This window comes from Nannospalax galili, unplaced genomic scaffold (assembly GCF_000622305.1).
Source record: "Nannospalax galili isolate Female #2095 unplaced genomic scaffold, S.galili_v1.0 scaffold741, whole genome shotgun sequence".
NCBI classification, from domain to species: domain Eukaryota; kingdom Metazoa; phylum Chordata; class Mammalia; order Rodentia; family Spalacidae; genus Nannospalax; species Nannospalax galili.
The window spans coordinates 1,065,160-1,079,985 of record NW_008346093.1 but is presented as its reverse complement, the minus strand read 5'-3'; the positions used below and the strand labels follow the sequence as shown (position 1 = coordinate 1,079,985).

The 14,826-nt window shown below is 44.1% G+C and overlaps 1 non-coding gene across 1 annotated transcript; it reads left to right on the top strand.

The window, feature by feature from the left end:
- Positions 1 to 1,749: 1,749 nt before the first annotated feature.
- LOC115071950 lies at positions 1,750 to 1,959 on the top strand. Its single transcript, XR_003851014.1, has one exon. It is a non-coding gene; the product is annotated as a small nucleolar RNA U3 (small nucleolar RNA).
- The last annotated feature ends 12,867 nt before the right edge of the window (positions 1,960 to 14,826 follow it).

Genomic DNA, 14,826 nt, shown 5'->3' with positions numbered 1-14,826 from the left:
GTGCCATCTTGCTGGCCCTACCATTCAGGATTTTTTTTTTTTGCCTTTTTGAGACAGGGTTTCCCTGTAGTCCCAGCTGACCTGAATTCACTATGTAGACCAGGCTGGCCTTGAACTCACAGCGGTCTGCCTGCCTCTGCCTCCCAAGTGCTGGGACTAAAGGCGTGTGCCACCATGCCCGGCTATACCATTCAGGATTTTAAGTTGAGAAAATATCCACCAGTCATACCCAAGCAGTACAGTTAGGTGAAATTGGAGTACATAGGACTCTGGGCATCAGGGCAATATGAGTAGCTGTGATGGGACACTTGCCTGAGAGCCATGGGTCCATCCAGAGCTTGAAGAATGTGGGAGCGATTTCCGAATCTCTGGCTGAAGTTAGAGAAATATTTGCCCACACTTCTCCCTGACCTCTGCAGGCTTTCGGAGAGTTCAGTTAGCAGAAAATGAAGAAAGAGATAGAAGAGTTAGAGGCAGTGGTGGCTGCTCCAGCATGTCCCAAGCTCAAGTGCCTAGAGAATCATGTGCTCTCATGAAGGAAGCCTACCTGGCAGTGAGCTCGGGCATCATATGGGAGCCCATGACCTATCCAGAGGATCAGCCATACCAGTGGCAGTCCACTGTCACTATCCAGGAGCAAAGATCTAGTAGGTCAACAACAGTCACTGAATTTAATAGCGTCTTCTACTTTCTTTTTCTTGTGGTACTGAAGACTGAACTCAAGACCTCGAGCATGCTAGCAAGTGCAAGAACTTTCTTGTTAGTTTTTCTTCTGAGACAGGGTTTCATGTAGCTGAGGATAGCCTCAAACTTGTTATGTTGGCAAGGATGACCTTGAACTCTTGATCCTCTTCCCTTCACTTCCAAAGTGCTGGGATTATAGGCATGTGCCACAATACCTGACTTGAGAATCTGTTTAAATGTTGGCCAGCGATTTTAAAAAAATTGAGGCAGGGTCTCACTACACAACCCTGGATGGCCTGGAATTTCCTATGTAGACCAGGATGTCCTTGAACTCAAAGAGATCTGCCCTTTTGTTTTGCCTCCCAGGTGCTGAGATTAAAGGCATATACCACCATACACAGCTGTTTTTTTTTTTTTAAGTGGGTCTTGTTATATATCATGGATTAGTCTTTAACTAGAAATCCTCCTACCTCAGCCTCCTGAGTTGTAGGATTAGAGGCATGCACCACGTCTCCTGGTTTTACATAGTGTTTTTAAAAAGTGTAAAAAGGTTCAGCATTATTCAGTCCTATGTAGTATTAAACTTAATCTTTTTGTTGTTTTTGCTTTCTTTCTTTCTTTCTTTCTTTCTTCTTTTTTGTCTTTTTGAGACAGGGTCTCCTTGTAGCCCCAGCTGTCCTGGAACTCACTATGTAGACCAGGCTTGCCTCGAACTCACAAAGATCCACCTGCCTCTGCCTCCCAAGTGCTGGGATTAAAGGCGTGCACCACCACGCTCGTCGCGTTTTTTTTGTTGTTGTTGTTGTTGTTGTTTTTTTTAATTTTTGTTAAGACTATACTTTCTGGGGCTGGAAAGATGGCTCAGTGGTTAAGAGCACTGGCTGCTCTTACAGAGGACCTGGGTTCAGGTCCTAGCACCCACATGGCGGCTAACAACCGTCTGTAACTCCAATTCCAGGGAAATCCAATGCCCTCCTCTGACTTCCGAAGGCATTGCATGACAGGGGTGCACCTACCTACATGCAAGCAATACACTCATACATAAAATAAAAACAATTTTTTAAAAATACTGTACTTTCAGGGATCATTTCTATAATTTGTTACTAGAGAAGTTTCTCTGACTATGTGCCAGAAACCATGAGGAAGAGATACAGTGTTCTCTCCCGAGCATGAAGCTGGCTTGGGTGTTGCTCTTAGGCAGCTGTCTTTTGCCATTAATGATTGTTCTGCTTTGCCTCTAGTGGAGTTAGAGGGAGAGAACACAGTCTGAGTGATTTAAAACAATTTTGTTATTTTTATATTATGTGTATGAGTGTATTGCCTGTATGTATGTAAGTGTACCCATGATGTGCCATGCCTGCAGAGGTCAGAAGAGGGAATCAAATCCCCTGGAACTGGAGTTAGGATGGTTGTTAGCCACTATGTGGATGCTGGGAACTGAACTCGGGTCCTCTGCAAGAGCAGCCAGTGTTCTTGACTATTGAGCTATCTCTCCAGCCCCTACATAGTTTGTTTTTGAGACAATTCTAGGTAGCCTGGTGGGAAGTATGCCACCATACCCAGTCTTATGAGGAGCCAGGGATTGAACTCAGGACTTCCTGAATAGTAGACAAGCATTATACCAACTGAACTACATCCATAGCCCTTGTCTTGTGTTTTTGAGATAGGATCTCCCTATGGTAGCTTAGGCTAGGATTGTTCCTCTTGCCTCCGCCTCTTATGTTATAGTACTACAGATGTGTAACGCAATGCCTAACTACTAACTAAATATTTTTGGGTTTTTTTTTAGACAGCGTCTCTCTGTAGCCCCATTTGGCCTGGAACTCGCTATGTAGGCCAGGCTGCTTTGATCTCATAGAGATCCACCTACCTCTGCTTCCTAAGTGCTAGGATTTAAGGCATGTGCCACCATGCCTGGCTCATAATTAAATAAAAAAAATATTTTCTAGGGGCTGGATAGATGACTCAGCTGTTAAGAGCATTGACTGCTCTTGGAGAGACTCCGGTTCTATTCCCAGCACCCATGTGGTGACTAACAATTGTCTGTAGCTCCAGTTCCAGGGAGTCCAACGCCCTCTTCTGACCTCCTCAGGCACTCGTGACACGGGCATACCTACCTACATGCAAGCAATACATTTATACATCTAAAATAAAAGTAATAAATAAAATGTTTTAAAAAATCTTTTCTAACCAGTAGACAAGTGAGTAGAAGACTGGAACAAGCACACCATAGAATGCTCAGCAAACATGTGAGAGATCTTCAGTTCCCATCAGGGAAAAGAAAAATCAATTCACAAATGGAACAGCACATAATATAAGATGGATATATTTTTTGAATATTTTATTATTTTGTTTTACACGTATGAGTGTATTGCTTGCATATATGTTAGTACACCCATGTTGTGCAATGCCCATAGGTCAGAAGAGGGTGTAGGATCCCCTGGAACTGGAGTTACAGACAATTGTTAGCTACGATGTGGGTGCTGGGAATGGAACTCAGGTCCTCTGCAAGAGCAACCAGTGTTCTTAACCACTTAGCCATCTCTCCAGCCCCGGATAGGTACATTTTTGAAATTTATTTATTTATTTATTGATCTTTTTGAAACAGGGTCTCCTAGTAGCCCCAGCTGATCTGGAACTCACTATGTAGACCATGTTACAGAAAAATCAGAGACCAACAGCCTAAGTCATGTGAGGAGAGGAAGTTTAATTTGATGCCAGTGGGACTGACCCCAGACCCCACCAATAAAAGGAGTCAGACCCCTTGTTCATGTTTTGGAGGGTTTTTATACTCATGTGAGGATTGCAAGCAAAAGGTACATAACATATACATGGTAATTAAGATAACATAGGGCTGCAAAGGTAATAGAAATTCAAAGGTTACAGGAATGTGACAGTTTTGGAAAACAAAGACTTCTATCATAGATAACCTTGGGGGTAGGGGAAGATTCCCCTTTACTTCCCCAGTTCTACCTCTAGGCTTTCCCTGCTGCAGAGTTCTTAATTACCATCACATTGCAAAGCTTTTGGCATCTGACTTGCTCTTCTATTTCCATAATAACCAGGCTGGCCTGGAACTCACAGAGATCTACCTGACTCTGCCTCCCAAGTGCTAGAATTAAAAGTGTGACTGAAAATTATTTATTTTTAAATTATGTGTATGTGTGTGTGAAGTATGTGCAGGTGAATGCAGGTGCCAATGGAAGCCATAGGCATCTGATTTCTCAGGATCTGTAGTTACAGGCAGTTGTGAGCCACCCCACATGATTGCTGGGAATTGAACTCCAGTGTTCTGAAAGAGCAGTACATGCTCTTAAACATTGATGAGCCATTTCTCCAACTGACAGATGGGTAATTAAAAAGAATATAAGTGGGACCCGGTAGTTCCCTTGACTCTGGAGGTTAAGGTAGGAGGATCGCTTGAGCCCAAAAGTTCAAGGACAGCCTGAATAATACTGTAAAACTCCAACTAAAAAGAAGTAATTAGCTGGGTGTGGTGGAGCATGCCTTTTAATCCCAGTACTCTGGAGGCAGAGACTGGCGAATTTGAGGCCAGCCTGGTCTACATATGGAGTTCCAGGCCAGCCAGGGCTAAAAGTGGGACCCTGTCTCAAAAAAAAAAAAAAAAAGTAATGGTTTACACACTGTTGGTGGAAGTAGAAAATGATGCAATTACTTTGGAAAACCATTTATGTAATAAGGGGGCCTGGAGAGATGACAGCGGTTAAGAACACTTGCTGTTTTTCCAGAGGACCCGGGTTCGATTCCCAGCATCCACATCATGGCTAAATAATAAAATATTAAAAAATAAAAAGCATCTGCAGTGTCTTAGTTGGTTTTTGTTGCTCATAATTCAATGCCACAGACAGTATAAATTATAAAGGAAAGAGGTTTATTTTGTCCTACAGCTCTTGTTTAGGTTTAAGGAGCCAACTTGGGTGGTGGCCACCTTCTTGTTGGCTTCTTTTGTCTTGGGTCAGAAGCCTCTGGGTTGTTTTATGGTTTGTGCTGAATGTGAAATCCTTCTTCAGATGCCTCTTGGCTTCTATGTCATTGGGCACGATTGCTGAGTTCTTTCCTATTCTGTGTGTAAAGGTGCAATGCCCCTGGGGCATCTGGGACAATCTTTTTCACTGCCAGCTGGCACTCTATCATATTCATTTGCCCTTTCTCCCTAGTTGTTGGTTCCTCCTATTTCTTTCACACACACCCCTATGCACACATGTGTGATTATTTCCTTAGAACACATATTTATAAGTGGAATGTGGGTTAAGCATGGTGCTGCACACCTGTGATCCTGGCACTGAGGTAGAGACAGAAAGATCTGGAGTTCCAAGCCAGTTTGGGTTACATAGCAAATCCTCACAAAACAAAACAACTAACAGCTGGTCCTGGCGGCCCACACCTTTCAACCCAGCACTTGAGAGGCAGAGACTGGAAGATATCTGTGAATTCAAGGCCAGCCTGGCCTACATAGTGAGTTCTAGGCCAGCCAGGGTCACATAGTGTGACCCTGTGTCTAAATAAATAAATAGATAATAAAATAAAAAACAAATAGAAGTGGAATTGTGAGGCCAAAGAAATCATTATTCAGCAGATTGCCTTTTATTTATTTTGGTCCTTTTCAGATGGGGGCTCCCTGTAGCATCAGCTGGCCTGGAAGTCCCTGTGTATACCAGGTGGGCCTCCAACTCACAGAGATTTGCCTGCCTCTGCCTCCCAAATGCCGGTATTAAAGGTGTGTGCTGCCACACCTGGCCAGACTGCCTTTAAAAAAATTTAATTAAAAAAAAAATGTGTATGAGTGTATTGCCTGCATGTATGTAAGTGCACCCATGCTGTGCAGTGGTCACAGAGGTCAAAAGAGGGCATCGGATCTACTGGAACTGGGGTTACAGAGGGTTATTAGCCGCCATATGGGTGCTGGGAACAGAACTGGGTCCTCTGCAAGAGGTGGTGCTCTTAACCTTTGAGCCATATCTCCAGTCCCCAAACTGCCTTTTGAGTACTTTCTCTGTGCAGGGCTGTTATAGGTGCTGGGGAGACATCAAGGAATTTAGAATTTCACATTCCCTGCCCTAGTGGTGCTGACATTCCACAAATACAAAGAAGCTCACTTTCACCCGCAGATTGAATGTCTATTTTGGGAACGGCTCTCTACATGGGGGTGGAGGGAAGCTAGATGCTGTCAAGATCCTCTGGTTGCCAGGTGTGGTGACACACTCCTGTAATCGGGAGGCGGTAGTTGGACGGCCCATTGGAGGATTAGAGGTGGGGCGACTGTGAGAACAACGATAAAGTCAGGTTGTGTTTTTCAGGTGAATCTGGCATTACCGGAAGCAGCCATTTGTAGGTAGCATACTTGTACCAGGAAAATGTGTGGGTGGGAATGGAGTCAATGACAAGACAGTGACTCTCTGGAACATACTACTGCGAGACGTGGCTGCGGGAGGTACTATGGGCAAGGGGTCGGGTATTGTGAAAGTGCTAACGTGGCACTGTGAAAAGAACTGAGCCGCAACAGAGACAGAGGATGGCGCCTGCGGAGCAGTGATTGGCTCCAAGATGGACAGGGAGTTATCAAACCCTTCTCTGAGCCCTCATTGGCTACCGCGAGATTGCCTAGCTAAAGCTCTTCCAAGGTACCGAGATTTTTCTGGCTTGTTTAGAGGCTGTTCTGAGACCTTTGACTTGTGTTCCTATTGGTTGCTGGTTCCGCGGGGTCCAGCGGCTAGAGGGTTGCAGTCACAGTTGCAGAAGCAGCTCTTTGGCAGTGGAGATCATAGGTTCAAATCCCATCTTGGAACTTCAGCTTGCAAACCTGTTAAAGAAGTTGGCACTACTGACTTGTACTCAAGGACTGGTAATCCTTTTTAATTCTCTTGTAAGAATGCTTTTTTATTTTAAAATAATGTGTATTGTATTGGACACATGTATTATATTTTAGGACACACCATTCACAACAGTATTAAGAAAAACCTTTTTCGTGAGGCCCTGGCACCTGTCTTTCAGACTATAGATTGGAGTCTAGCAGATAAGATTCAAGGTAACCTCTTGGCTTCTTTTCTGGGCTAGCTCCTCTCTTCCAATGAGCTGGATGCCTGACTAGGGGAATTGAAGTTGTGTGTGTGGGAGGAGGAGTGGGGTGACTGAAGTGGGCCATAAGTGACACTTTTTATTTTTTTGAGACAGGATCTTGTTGTATGGCCCAAGCTGGCCTCCAATTCAAATCTTGCTTCCACTGACCAAGTGTTGGGATTACAGAAGTGCTGTTAAGATTACATTACGCCGGGCATGGTGGCACTCTCTTTTAATCCCAGCGCTTGGGAGGCAGAGGCCCGTGGATCTCGGTGAGTTCAAGGCCAGCTTGGTCTACATAGTGAGTTCCAGCCTCTGTCTCAAAAACAAACGAATAAACAAACAAAAAGATTGCCATATTAGCCGGGCAGATGCCTTTAATCTCAGCACTAATCTACATAGTGAGTTCCAGGTCAGCTAGGGCTACAGGGAGACCCTGTCTCAATGACAAAAAAAATTTACAATACTATTATTTATTTATTTTGTATGTATTTCTTTGTCAGAAGGCATGTGCCCATGGATATCAGAGGACAACTTTTAGGAGTCAATTCTCTCCTTTAACAGTGGACTCCAGGGATCAAACTCAGGTCCTCTGGCTTGCGTGGCAAGCACCTTTACCTGCTGAGCCATCTTGCCTGCTGAAGACTACACTTTTTTTTTTTTTTGGTCTTTTTGAGACAGGGTCTCCCTGTAGCCCCAGCTGTCCTGGAACTCACTATGTAGACCAGGCTGGCCTTGAACTCAAAGAGATCTGCCTGCCTCTGCCTCCCAAGTGCTGGGATTAAAAGCATGCACCACCACGCCCAGCCCTAAAAATATTTTATTTATTATTTTTATTTATTATTTTTATTTTTGTTTTTGGTCTTTTTGAGACAGGGTCTCCCTGTAGCTCCAGCTGTCCTGGAACTCACTATGTTGACCAGGCTGGCCTTGAACTCAGAGAGATCCACCTGCCTTTGCCTCCTGAGTGCTGGGATTAAAAGAGTGCACCACCACGCCCTGCTATTATTTTTATTTTATGTCTATGCGTGTATTACCTGCACGTAGGTAAGTGTGCACCTGTGTCATGCAATGCCTGTTTAGTCAGAAGAGAGCTTCGGATCCCCTGGAACTGGAGTTATAGCCAGTTGTTAGCTGCCATGTGGGTGCTGAGAATCAAATTCAGGTCCTCTGCAAGAACAGCCAGTGCTCTTAACCACTGAGCCATCTCTCTAGCCCTGAGTTTGCTCCTAATTCTTTTATTAATGAAACTAAGAACCCCACGAGGGGGCCTTGATTTCCCTGGTATCATATGACAGCTCTCCTAGGACTCCCCAAGATGTCTGGTAGCACTTCTTTCCTGCCTTTTAATACTTTAATCTGCAGAGAAAATGAACCCACTCCTGTACCCCTAGACAGCATCAATGTGAAATCTCTGACATGGAGTTTCAATTCAGGTTATAATATATGTATGGGCAGTCTGTGAAGTCTCTGAACTATTTGGAGTTCCATGCCCCAGTTTTTAGATCCTTGGGACTGGAGAGATGGCTCAGTAGTTAAGAAGACTTACTGCTTTTCCAGAAGACTGTTCCCAGCACCCACATGGCGGCTAAGCTGTTTCTCCAGCCCTTCTTATTTAACTTTTTTTGAGACAGGGTCTCCCTGTAGCCCCAGCTGGCCTGAAACTTGCTATGTAGACCAGGCTGGACTCAAACTCACAGAGATCTGCCTGCTTCTGCCTCCCAAGTGCTGGGACTAAGGGTGTGTGCCACCACGACCTGCATTTATTGGGCTTTCTTACAGAGCACAGGGGAGAGGTTACTTAGAGGTGTATAAATGACACCCCCCCACAAACAGCTACATCACTACAAAGTCCCACTCCATCATGAATGGTTATCTCATGGAAGTTGAGTCATGCGGTCCCATTTTTTCCCCTCTCTTTATTTTTTTAGTAATCAATTATTTATTATTATTATTAATTATTATTATTATTTTGGTCTTTTTGAAGCAGGGTCTCCCTGTAGCCCCAGCTGTCCTGGAACTCACTATGTAGACCAGGCTGGCCTTGAACTCACAGCGATCTGCCTGCCTCTGCCTCCCAAGTGCTGGGCCTACAGGCATGCGCCACCATGCCCGACTATTATTTTTAATTTATGTGTATGACTGTTGCCTGCATGTAAGTGCAACTGTGTCATGCAGTGCCCACGGAGGTCAGAAGAGGGCATCAAATTCCCCTGAAACTGGAGTTAAGGACGATTGTTAGCTGTCATGTGGGTGTTGGGAATTGAACCTAGGTCCTCTGCAAGAGCAGCCAGTGCTCTTAACTGATGAGTCTCTCTCCAGCCTCTTATTTATTTATTTTATGTGTATGAGTGTTTTGCCTAGATGTATGTAAGTGTACCACCTGTGTGCAAATTCTCAGCAGTCAGAAGAGAGTGTAAGATCCCCTGGCTCTGCAATTATAGATGGTTGTTAGCTACTGTGTGGGTGCTGGTAACTGAACCTGGGCAAGCGTAACCAGTGCTCTTAACTGCTGACCCATCTCTTAAGCCCCAAGTTTTTGGGTTTCTTTTTAAAAATATTTTATTTATTATTTTTATTTTATGTGTATTGGATTTCTTGATAGCCATTCTGACTGGGAAAAGGTAGTGCCTCAATGTGTTTTTAATTTGCATTTCTGTGATGACTAGGGATGTTGAGCACTTTTTTGTTTTGTTTTTTTGAGACGGGATCTCGCTATGTAGCCCTGGCTGACCTGGAACTTGCTATGTAGAACAGACTGGCCTGGAACTCTCAGAGGTCTGCATGCCTCTGCTTCCTGAGAGCTGCTGTTAAAGGCATGCACCACCATGCCCAGTCATGTTGAACACTTTTTAAAATAGTTGATGACCATTTATATTTCTTTTTCTGAAAACTGGCTATTCAATTCTTTAACCCATTGTTGATTAGTAATTTTTTTTGTCTTTTTGAGACAGGGTCTCCCTGTAGCCCCAGCTGTCCTGGAACTCACTATGTAGACCAGGCTGGCCTTGAACTCACAGAGATCCACCTGTCTCTGCCTCCCGAGTGCTGGGATTAAAGGCGTGCACCACCACGCCCAGCTCTAACACTTTCTTACTATGATATCTCACAGTTCTCCATGGCATATGTTTTCCTTCACTGCCATGAGTAATGAACCCAACATATTCAGCTACAGGTATGTTCTTGGGATGGAAGCCTTTGGCTAAAGGGTATTGACAAGCTGCACACACTCCAGGCTTCTACCCATGAGATGTTAGTGGCAACCCCTCACCCCATGATTATGGGAGACAGAGGCAGGTGGATCTCAGTGAGATCAAGGCTAGTCTGGTCTATGTAGTGAGTTCTAGGCCAGCTGGGAGTACAAAGTACTCTAAAACAAAACAAAACAAAACCCAATAAAAGTCTTTAGGTATTGCCAAATGTTCTCTGAGGGGGCACAAAAAAAAATGCCTCTGGGGCTGGGAAGATGGCTCAGTGGATAAGAGTACTTGCTGCACAAGCATGAGAACCTGAGTTCAAATCCCCACGTCCTCAGCATGGATCCATGTTAAAAGCTGGATATCGTTGTGCATGCCTGTAGCCCCAGTGCTGGGTATGGAGAGAGGAGGTAGTTGGGACTTGCTGGCTACCAGCCTCATTCAAGTTTCATTGAGAGACTCTGATGGAAGGGAATAAGACAGGGAGTGGTAGAGCAGGACACCTAACAGTCTTCTCTGGCCTCTGCGCGTATGAGTGCACATACACACACCTCCGGTTAAGAACCGGTTTAGGCCAGATATGGTGGCACACGCCTTGAGTCCCAGCACGTGGAAGCCAGAGGCAGGAGGATTTCTGGGAGTCTGAGGTCAACTTGGTCTACATTGCAAGTTCCAGACCAGCCAGGACTACATATTAAGATTCGGTCTCAAAAAAACAAAATATAGGGCTGGAGAGGTAGCTTGGTGGGTGGGTACGATCACTTGCAAAGGACCCCAGTTTGGTTTTCAGTATCCACATGGCAGCTAACAACTGTCCTTAACTCCAGTTCCTGGGGATTCAATACCTTCTTGTCTCCGTGGGCATTTCACAACATGGTTGTAGTTACATACATGTATGTAGAACACTCATACACATAAAATAAATAAAAATAAATGAACTATAAAAATAGGGTCTGGGGAGATAGCTCAGTGGTTAAGAGTACTTGCTGTTCTTCCAGAGGACCTGAGTTCAGTTTATAACTATCTGTAACTCCAGTTCCAAGGTATCTGACATTCTCTTCTGGCCTCTGTGGGCATTGCACTTATATGGTGCACTTACATCCATATAGATAAAACATTCATACACAAAATAAAAATTAAAGAATAAATAAAACCAAAAAATAAAAGTAGGAAAATAAATAAAAAGAAACACTGGTTTAGGAAGTGTTGGAGAAGTTTGGGGGACTTTGAAGTTTGTGTTCTCTAAGAAATACCTCACTCTATGTCTTAATATGTGGGACTCTCTTCTCTAAGTGGCTTTGTCCCAAGATTTGAGAGCCCCGTGCTCTTTGGAGGATGCTCTGCCAGGAATAAATCACCTCATCATACACTGAAATCCAGACATGGGGTACAAATAGCCCCCTCATCTGCCTGTGCCATATGCCAATTTAGAAAGGTGGTAAGAAGTGGGAGTCACATGACCACCTGTGAACTTTTTCACACTGGGATTGGGATTTGTAGCAGTCCTACTTTCTTTGTCTAGACCACCGAGTTCTGCTTGGTCTGCCTTCTTCAGTACCTTACCCTCTGCTCTGAAGGTCACAGTCTCCGTGGACAGTGTTGTAGGGAAGGCACTTGTTCTGTGGTTCTTGATAGCTGATAGCAGCTGTGGACTGTGGAATTCCTCTCTCAGTATACACATTGCTGAAATGGACTTTTTTGATCCCTTTTGAGATAGGGTCTCCCTGTAGCCCTAGCTTGCTTGAATTTGCTATGGAGACCAGGCTGGCCTGGAACTCACAGAGATCCACCTGCCTCTGCCTCTGCTGCCCAAGTGCTGGGACTACAGGTGTGTGCCACCACACCCAGAAAATTTTTATATTTTATTTTTATGTGTATGAGTATTTTGCCTGCATGTATGTAAGTATACTTGTGTTGTGCAAAGCCCACAGAGGTCAGAAGAGGGCATCAGATCCCTGGAACTGGAGTTGCAGATGGTTGTTAACTGTTATGTGGGTGCTGGGACTCAATCCCAGGTTCGCTGCAAGAGCGATCAGTGCTCTTAACTGCTGAGCCATCTCTCCAACCCATTATCATCATCATCATCATCATCATCATCATCATCATCATCAGTAGTAGTAGTAGTAGTAGTAGTAGTAGTAGTCTTTTTGAGACAGGGTCTCCCTGTAGCTACACCTGGCCTGGATTTGCTATGGAGACCAGGCTGGCCTCAAACTCACATAGTTTGAGATGTGGCCTGCTTCTGTCTCCCATGAGCTAGGATTAAAGACATGTACCACCACTCCTGGCTGAAGATGTCTTAGGATGTGATGTTTTAGAATTGTTTGTGAATATACATCTCAGGTCTCAACATCAGATCTCTGACACTTTGACATTTGTTATGGTTTGAACATGAAATATTCCATACAGGCTTCTGTGTTGAATACTTGGTGCCTAGTTGATGGGAGTAGGTAAAAAATTTGGGAGGCGAGTCCTAACTGGAGGCATGGCTTTGAAGTTTATTCCTAGTCTCTCTCTTTATACGGTCCCTCCCTCTACCTCTTCTTCTTTTCTGTCTACCCTGAGATGTGCTGCTGTGCTGTACACTTCTCCCCATGATGGACTGAGACCCTGAAAGGGTGAGCCTGAACAAATAACTCTTCTTGTTTTTCTCAAGCATTTGTCACAGTGACACAGGGCAATATAGCATGATTTGCAAGCATATGAGATTTTTAAAGTTTTATGTGTACAAATGTTTTTGCACACATGTATGTAAGTGCATGTGTGCAAAAACGTGTATGGAATGCCCACAGAGGCTAGAAGAAGGCATTGTATTCCCAGGAACTGGAGTTATGGATGGTTGTTAGCTGCCATATGGGTTCTGGGAGCCAAACCTGGGTCTTCTGTGAGAGCAGCAACTACGCTTAACTGATGAGCCATCTCTCCAGCTGCGATATGAGATTTAAAAAAAAAAATTTGTCTTTTTTTGAGACAGGATCTCCCTGTAGCCCCAGCTGGCCTGGAACTCACTACGTAGACCAGGCTGGCCTTGAACTTACAGAGATCAGCCTGCCTCTGCCTCCCAAGTTCTGGGATTAAAGGTGTGTGTCACCACGCCTGGATGAGATTTAACAATTTTTTTTAAGTTATTTTAGTTTTTGAGATAGGGTCTCCTTGTATCCCCTGCTAGCCTGGAGCTCACTATGTAGACCAGGTTGGCCTCACTTTCACAAAGATCCACCTTCCTCTGCCTCTCTAGTGCTGGGATTAAAGGCATGCACCACCATGCCCAACATTTAAAAAGAAAATGTTATGCTTGCATATTATAACAGGTTGTGGGGTTTATTATGTGATAAGATATGTATATTCAAATTATGAGATTTCTGAGTTCTTTGTGTCAGTAAATCTCAAAATGAAGGCCTCTGATCTGTTCGATATGTCCCAGGGCTGGAGTACTCCCACCGCCTTGTGGATATATATACCAAGATTTCAAGTATCTTTAATTATTCTTGGGATATTTTCCAAGCTGTAAGGCTTCTAACATGTTGTGGGTTCTTGTTTCATGATATGAGATGTGTGATCTGTTTGTACATATAGTTCACTGTACTTGAGGTTTGTTAAAAAAATATTTTGGGCTACGGATATAGCTTGCTTTATCAGTTACTTTTCTGTTGTTATGATAAAATACCATGACCAAGAAAACTTGTAGAAGGAAGAGTCTATTGGGCTTAAGGTTCAGAGAGATATGAATCCATCATGGCAGGAGGCAGCTAGAGCAGAAAGCTGAGCACTCACATATACAGCCCCAGGAGGAGAGAGAGAGAGAGAGAGAGAGAGAGAGAGAGAGAGAGAGAGAGCCTGGAAACAGGGCAAAGCTATGAACTCTCAAAGCCTACACCCCAGTGACCAGTGATGTGCTTCCTCCTACTGGAGGCTACATCTCCTAAACCTCCACAAACAGCTCCACCAACTAGGGCCAAGTGTTCAAATACTTGGAGCCTATAGGGGACATTCTCATTCAAACCACCACATTTACTTAGTGTGTGTGAAGCTCTGGGGTTCATCCCCAACACTGCAATATAGAACACCTCCCAAACAAAACAAAAACCCTTTGTTTGTTAGGGGTGTTAAGTCTGTTCTGTTTGTGGGTCTGTGTCTAGCCTTGTGAGGCTGTGCCTCAGGATGTGGGTGTGTCTGTGCTCTTTAGTTGTATACTCCGTTGGAATGCCTCATCACTTCTAGATATGAGACTCAGGAGGGGATCTTGAGCTGTTTCTATTATGTGTCTAATATTTTAGGTCTCTGAACTTTATGGAGGTATGTTTTGTGATGGGGAGTCTCTATGTGCACATGTGTCTGTTCTGCCAATGTTTGCCCCCCCTAAAGTTGCTCATGTAATAACTTGGAAACTGAATATGTGACTTCACATGTTAAAAGAATACTTTGGAGGTGTGATTAGAGTAAGCATCTTGACATATTTTCTTGAATTTTCTATGAGGTTTCAGTAAAATCGCAAGAATCCTTAAAGGTGGGAGGGGAGGATGATTATTGTCACTGAATACCATATAGTGCCACAAACTGAGACAGAGACAGGAATATGATGATAGGAATATTTATAGTTGTGTGTCTTTGTGCTGTTTATGGGAAGATATCCCAAGCTATAAAGCGTCTCATTCTATGCACACGTTTGTTATTGGCCAAGTAAAGGCTCCCTAAAGATAAGCAGCTGAGGAGAGGTGACTGGGGCATGGGAAGCAGTGATAACTGACACCAGAGAAGGAGTTATGATGGCAGACATGGAGATCAGAGAAACTAGAAGGTGAAGCATGATTGCATTTGAAGGTGAAAGAAGAGACAAATGACTGTCTCCAGCAGGAAGAAAGCTCTG